Consider the following 5,968-nt stretch of genomic DNA (forward strand, 5'->3'; position numbering starts at 1 on the left):
TTCTAGAGTTCTCCACTAAGGAGACGGGAAGCTTCTAGTTTCCACCCCAATCTTTGGATGTAAGACACATGTACATATCTTAGCCAATCATTGTAACTAAGAGTGACTATAAATAGAGGTGCCCTCATTTATCCAAGGCACCAAGTAAGTGAGTTCTCAAGCTATGGAAGTTTGAGGCAATAACAGGTCTATGATGCCCTTAGATGTTCTAGGCCGCACACGCGCTACACTGATGTATTCAATGAGTCTATAGCCTTGGCCGACGAGCTCAAGTAATCTTTGAAAATTTCATCGTGATGGGGATAGATCATTGCAATTGTTGGTCTTCAATGAGTAATTCCTAGTAAGCTTGAGTCATCAGCTCGCGTTGACTACGTCCCTTCCCTTTGTACACACCGCCCGTCGCTCCTACCTATTGAATGGTCCAGTGAAGTGTTCAGATCGTGACGACGTGGGTGGTTCACCTCCATCAACGTCACGAGAAGTCCATTGAACCTTATCATTTAGAGGAAGTAGAAGTCGTGACAAGGTTTCTGTAGGTGAACCTGCGAAAGGATTATTGTCGATACCTGCCTAGCATGACTCGTGAACATGTTGTGTTATGCGATCAAGGTAGGGCGTGGGAGCGTGAGCTCCTTCCTTCCTGACCCTTGTAAAAGGTTGGCCTACGATCCTTCGTAGCATTTGACCCAAACACAACCACCGGCGCAGTCGGTGCCAAGGAACTCGCAACGAAAAGGACATGACATCATTGCGCCTTTGGTGTGGTGTGGTCATCCTAGATTCGAATCTTTATCTTAACGACTCTCGGCAATGGATATCTCAGCTCTTGCATCTATGAAAAACGTAGAGAAATGTGATACTTGGTGTGAATTGTAGAATCCCATGAACCATCGAGTCTTTGAACGCAAGTTGCGCCCTAAGCCATCGGGCTGAGGGCATGCCTGCCTGGGTGTCATGTGTCATGTTGCCCCACCTCCTTTACCCCTTGTGGTGGTGGTGCGGAGCAAAGATTGGCCCCCTGTGTCTCTGTTTGAGGTGCAGTCAGCCCAAAGTCAAGGGCTCCTTGTGTGACAAGCTTCACGATGAGTGGTGGGTCGAGCCACTTTGCAATTGTTCAGACATCATGTGTGTGTTCTGCTCCCATTGGGCTCTGGTGACCCTGATTACCATTCGATGGCATTTCGACAGTGACCCCAGGTCACGCGGGGCTACTCACTGAGTTTAATCATATCAATAAGCGGAGGATAAGAAACTTACGAGGATTCCCTTAATGACGGCGAGCGAACCGGGAAGAGCCTAGCTTGAGAATCGTGCGGCTTTGTCATTCGAATTGTAGTCTGTAGAAGCATCCTCAGTGGTGGACCTGGCCCAAGTCCCCTGGAAGGGGGTGCCGGAGAGGGTGAGATCCTCTTCATGTTCGAACCCTATCGTACCACGAGGCGCTGTCGACGAGTCGGGTTGTTTAGGAATGTAGCCCCAATTGTGCGGTAAATTTCATCCAAGGCTAAATATGGGCGAGACACCAATAACAAACAAGTACCGTGAGAGAAAGATGAAAAGGACTTTAAAAAGAGAGTCAAAGAGTGCTTAAAATTGTCGGGAGGGAAGCAGATGGGGGCCAACGATGCATCTTGATTGGATGCGAAACGGTTAATAATCAGTCCGCCCTCGACTCGGGGTATAGACCGATGTGGATTGCGATGGCGTCCCAAGCCGGGTTATCGCGTTTTGCTTGAGGAGATGTCATCACCATGATCATGGTAGGCAACATGTGCCTCGATGGCATGCCTATTGGCAACTGCATGCTTCGGGCATCGGCCTGTCGGGCTCCCTATTTGACCTGTCTTGAAACACGAACCAAGGAGTCTGACTTATGTGCGAGTCAATGGGCGAGTAAAACCCATAAGGAATAAGGAAGCTGACTGGTGGGATCCCCTTGTGGGTTGCACCATTGACCAACCTTGATCTTTTGTGAAGGGTTCGAGTGAGAGTATACTTGTCGGGACCCAAAAGATGGTGAACTATGCCTGAGCAGGGCGAAGCCAGAGAAAACTCTGGTGGAGGCCCGCTGTGATACTGACATGCAAATCATTCGTCTGACTTGGGTATATGGTCGAAAGACTAATCAAACCATCTAGTAGCTGGTTCCCTCTGAAGTTTCCCTCAGGATAGCTGGAGCCCACAGGCGAGTTCTATTGGGTAAAGCCAATGATTAGAGGCATCGGAGGCACAACGCCCTCGACCTATTCTCAAACTTTAAATAGGTAGGATGGTGTGGCTGCTTTGTTGAGCCACGCCATGGAATTGATAGCTCCAAGTGGGCCATTTTTGGTAAGTAGAATTGGCGATGTGGGATGAACTAGAAGCCAGGTTACGGTGCCGAATTGCACGCTAACCTAGAACCCACAAAGGGTGTTGGTCGATTAAGATAGCAGGACGGTGGTCATGGAAGTCAAAATCCGCTAAGGAGTGTGTAACAACTCACTTGCCGAATCAACTAGCCCCGAAAATGGATGGCGCTGAAGCGCGCAACCTATACTCAACCGTCGGGGCAACTGATAGGCCCTGATGAGTAAGAGGGCACGACAGTCGCCATAAAACCTGGGGCGTGAGCCTGGGCGGAGCGACCGTCGGTGCAGATCTTGGTGGTAGTAGAAAATATTCAAATGAGAACTTTGAAGGCTGAAGAGGGGAAAGGTTCCATGTGAACAGCACTTAGACATAGGTTAGTCGATCCTAAGGGACGGGGGAAGCCCGTTAGAGAGCATGTATGCTCACGTGCTCCGAAAGGGAATTGGGTTAAAATTCTCGAACCGGGACGTGGCGGTTGATGGCAACGTTAGGAAGCCCGAAGACATCGACGGGGGCCTCGGGAATTGTTATATTTTCTGTTTAACAACCTTCCCACCCTGGAAATGGCTTAGCCAGAGGTAGGGTCCAGCGGCTGGAAAAGCACCGCACGTCGTGTGGTGTCCGGTGCACCCCTGGCAGCCCTTGAAAATCCAGAGGACCGAGTGCCGACCACGCACGATCGTACTCATAACTGCATCAAGTCTCCAAGGTGAACAACCTCTGGTCGATGGAACAATGTAGGCAAGGGAAGTCGGCAAAATGGATCCGTAACCTCAGGAAAAGGATTGGCTCTGAGGGCTAGGCACAGGGTCCCAGTTTTAAACCCATCAGCTATCGACAGACTACTCGAGCTGCTTTCACAGTGAGAGTAGGCCACCGCGTGCTGGTCAGGGTGATGGACTGGGAATGGCCCCCTCGGGGTCCTTCCCCGGGCATCGAACAGTCAACTTAGAACTGGTACGGACAAGGGGAATCCGACTGTTTAATTAAAACAAAGAATTTCGATGGTCCTTGTGGATGCTCACGCAATGTGATTTTTGCCGAGTGCTCTAAATGTTAAAGTGAAGAAATTCAACCAAGCGTGGGTAAACGGCGGGAGTAACTATGACTCTCTTAAGGTAGCCAAATGCCTAATCATCTAATTAGTGACGCGCATGAATGGATTAACGAGATTCCCACTATCCCTGTCTACTATCCAGTGAAACCACAGCCAAGGGAACGGGCTTGGCAGAATCAGTGGGGAAAGAAGACACTGTTGAGATTGACTTTAGTCCAACTTTATGAAATGACTTGAGAGGAGTAGGATAAGTGGGAGCTCGAAACGGCACAAGTGAAATACCACTACTTTTAACGTTATTTTACATACTCCGTGAGTTGGAGGCAGGGCTCTGTCCCTCCTTTGGACCCAAGGCCAGCCTTGGTGGGGTGATCCAGGTAGAGGACACTATCAGGTGGGGAGTTTGGCTGGGTGGCACATCTGTTAAAAGATAACGCAGGTGTCCTAAGATGAGCTCAACGAGAACTGAAATCTCGTGTGGAACAAAAGGGTAAAAGCTTGTTTGATTCTGATTTCCAGTATGAATATGAACCATGAAAGAGTGGCCTATCTATCCTTTAGACCTTCAAAATTTGAAGCTAGAGGTGTCAGAAAAGTTAACACAGGGATAACAGGCTTGTGGCAGCCAAGTGTTCATAGCGACGTTACTTTTTGATCCTTCGATGTCAGCTCTTCCTATCATTGCGAAGTAGAATTCGCCAAGTGTTGGATTGTTCACCCACCAATAGGGAACGTGAGCTGGGTTTAGACTGTCGTGAGACATATTAGTTTTACCCTAGTGATGATAGTGTCACGATAGTAATTCAACCTAGTACGAGAGGAACCGTTGATTCACACAATTGGTCATCGCACTTGGTTGAAAAGCCAGTGGCACGAAGCTTCCGTGTGCCAGATTTTTCCTTAATTTCATACCATGTTTCATTTGATTTGGATATTTGAAGCTCAAAAAATAGACCGGTATATTTTATTGGGGGGTTCATGTCTCCTTCTGGAAAGGGGCAAAGAGCATAAGAGCTACCTTGATGGAGGGGGTGCCACTCCCCGAGTGATTTTCGAGGGGCCACATAGAGGGGCAGCAGACAATGTTGTTTGAGATTTTAAAATGTAACCGTAAGCGTACGGATCAGTGTAGCTACGGGTCAAACACAAGGAGAGCAGCCACTTTATTTTTAATTTCTTTTAATAATGCGAAAGTGAACTGATTAATGGTTGTGATGTAATTCTAATTACCGTCCTAAAAATAACGTCCTAACCATTCGTCATCTAAGAATTTAAAGACGCAAGCCACGCAATTAAAATTAAATATATAAATAATTGAAAATAAACAACCCACGCAATTAAAAAAATAAATAAATAAAGGAAAAAAAAAAGCTGAAATAAAAATAAAGTAAAAGAAAGGGGATAAAGCTAGAGAGAGACTCACAAGTAGGTTTCTCTACTTAGCCCGAGGGATGCATCATAATATGAGCTTCCCTACTTGACCAGAGAGTCACTCTTACAAGGGTTACTCTACCTGACTTTAGAGAAAGGGAGACAATTAAAATAAAAGCAATAAATCGATGGTTCTATGGCTAGGAGGGGCAAATCCAACACATACACTAGCCATGAACCTTGGGGGAAAGGAACAGCAATAATGTAACGACTGAAAATAAAAATCCTAAATTAAGAAAGAAAGGGTAGTCATAAGAGGGAATGAGAGGGGGGAGAGAAGACTACTGAAGGAGCCTACTTACTTGAATCAATGCTTGAACTTGAAAAAAAATTGCTCCACAGCTTTTGATCTTGTCACCTAGATCTAAGCCTAGAACTATAATTAAAAAATTACAACTCAATTGCATAAATCCTAAACATAAAAAGAACTAAATAAAAATAAAAGAGTGCTTGCATTAATTGACATAAAAAAAAAAACTATAACAAAAGTGATTAAAGCCAAAATAGAGAAGAACTAAAATCAAAGAGTGAGAGAGGGAGAGAGAGAGCAACTAAAAAAAAACTAGAAGAAGAATGAATTGTCTCTCCTCCTCTTACATGAGTTGTATTTATAGGGAATGGGGAGGTAGGGTAACAAATTTTTCTTTCCTAAAAGGGAGAAACCCACAATTGATTGTGAGATCTTTTGAGTCCAAAAGTGCTAAGATGGAGGAGAGAGAAGAGAGAAATAAATTTAGAGAAATTTTTTTTTGCTTATTTTCTTTCCTCTTTTTTTTTTCTAATTTTTTTTTCTTCTTTTTCTCTCTCCTAGGGACGATTTTTTTCTTCCTTTGTGTGATTTGGACAATCTTTGGTGATGATGTGGAGGAGAGAGAAGATTTGGACAATCTCTATTTCTCCCTTTTTTTCTTTCCTTTTTTTTCTCTTCTTGCTTCCACGATTTTCCTTTCCTTTTTTTTTCTCTTCTTGCTTCCACGATTTTCCTTGCTTCTAATTTGATGTGGAAATCCCCTCCATGCCCTTAGTGCTTTAAGTGAATGAAAAGCAGGAAATCTTCAACAAATTCTCTAAAAAATACAACTATGAGATTCGAACTTGAGATCTCTTGGTGAGCAAGGGAATTTT

The 5,968-nt window shown here is 45.1% G+C and overlaps 1 non-coding gene and 1 pseudogene across 1 annotated transcript; both read left to right on the top strand.

Moving 5' to 3' along the window:
* Positions 1-802: 802 nt before the first annotated feature.
* Positions 803-958, top strand: LOC122063214. Its single transcript, XR_006135262.1, has one exon. It is a non-coding gene; the product is annotated as a 5.8S ribosomal RNA (ribosomal RNA).
* A 233-nt stretch (positions 959-1,191) lies between these two features.
* On the top strand, positions 1,192-4,371 carry LOC122063221 (annotated as a pseudogene).
* The last annotated feature ends 1,597 nt before the right edge of the window (positions 4,372-5,968 follow it).

The sequence above is a fragment of the Macadamia integrifolia genome, unplaced genomic scaffold, assembly GCF_013358625.1.
Source record: "Macadamia integrifolia cultivar HAES 741 unplaced genomic scaffold, SCU_Mint_v3 scaffold1256, whole genome shotgun sequence".
NCBI classification, from domain to species: domain Eukaryota; kingdom Viridiplantae; phylum Streptophyta; class Magnoliopsida; order Proteales; family Proteaceae; genus Macadamia; species Macadamia integrifolia.